The sequence below is a fragment of the Aplysia californica genome, unplaced genomic scaffold (assembly GCF_000002075.1).
Source record: "Aplysia californica isolate F4 #8 unplaced genomic scaffold, AplCal3.0 scaffold00671, whole genome shotgun sequence".
Classification (NCBI taxonomy): Eukaryota; Metazoa; Mollusca; class Gastropoda; order Aplysiida; family Aplysiidae; genus Aplysia; species Aplysia californica.
In genome coordinates this window covers 121,565-122,797 of record NW_004797941.1, presented here as the reverse complement: position 1 = coordinate 122,797, position 1,233 = coordinate 121,565, and the positions used below count along the sequence as shown (strand labels likewise).

Here is a 1,233-nt window from a genome sequence, read left to right as displayed (position 1 = left end):
CACCCACATGACCGAAGTTTGATTCCCCTAGAAGGGACTTTTATTTATTGTTGTTTTAATCGAGCACCACGGTCTTTCTGCTGATATGTATTCCTCTTTAGTACGGTTGACCCTAACAGACAGGGTCGGAGGACCGCCTCCTTAATTATCTGTGTGTATGTGTGTGTGGTGAAACACCAAACAAATGTACCGCCTCATTTGCTATGCCCTTGAGTATCTTCAGCACGCGATAGCTTAACTGTGCACGTCCACTTTTTAGCCCTACGAGCCGCCCCTGATCTCCACATAAAACAGCAGCTCCTGTGACACTTCCTGTCTCCATCCCGCCTCTGTGGTACCCAGTTAAGGACAAATCGGCGGCCGTCGGAGTGGGCGGCTGGCAGGCGGCGCTGGTTCTACTGCCGGTATTGGGACCAATTATGAGACGATGACGGACATGGGCTACGTCATGCAGCGGGCAACCAATCCGCCGGGGACCCTCGAAAGTCGCAGTCGCCCCTTGGGAAGAGCGGTCTTGTTTGATCTTAGATTACGCTTCCTCGCACCAAGGTAAACACACCGCTACACAACCAGATTACGACAGAGGTACACAGCCAGTACTCACCATTCCATAACAGACTTCTTACTTCTTCTGCCAAGGTTTGTATATATATATATATTCCTTTGGGTGCACGCTAAAAACGCACAGGGGTGCAGGGTAACTACTACGAAAGAAGAGAAGAAAAAAAAGGGGGGAGCGAAAAATTATACGAAAAGCTTTGCTTAGCACTCCTGTTCGGTGAAGGCTGTGGCAAGTCAAAGGAGAAGGAGGGAATTGCGAAAACCCTTGCTTAGCACTCCGTCCTCCTGTCTTCCTTCTAGTTGAGGACAAGACGGCGGTGACACAAAGTGGAGAGTTGAGAGAGAGGGCCTGAGAGGGGGGAGACGAAGAAGCAACAAGGTAGGCAGTGAACATTGAGCGAAGTAGTAGAGCTTGCCTTTAGCGGCACCCAGCGGTGCGCACCGAACCAGCACTCCCGCGGAAAGGTGCGACACGACATACTTTGTCGGCCCGCCCGCCCGTCCCTCTGTCCCTTCGGCCGCCCACGCTAACCAGGGGGCGGTGGCGGGGCTTGCCAAGCCCCCTAACTTTACTACAGGGACTAAGGTATTAGTGGAGACAGTCGTAGAGCTGGGGACACAGACTGACGGCGCAATCACATGTAGTTTTTTTTCTCCGGATTTTTTTTTTTT

General features: G+C 51.8%; 1 protein-coding gene across 1 annotated transcript in view; it reads right to left on the bottom strand.

Annotated features, from left to right (window-relative positions):
• Positions 1-1,233, bottom strand: part of LOC101850280 (serine-rich adhesin for platelets) — a gene marked incomplete in the record, with an annotated part of 139,859 nt that overhangs the window by 93,499 nt on the left and 45,127 nt on the right.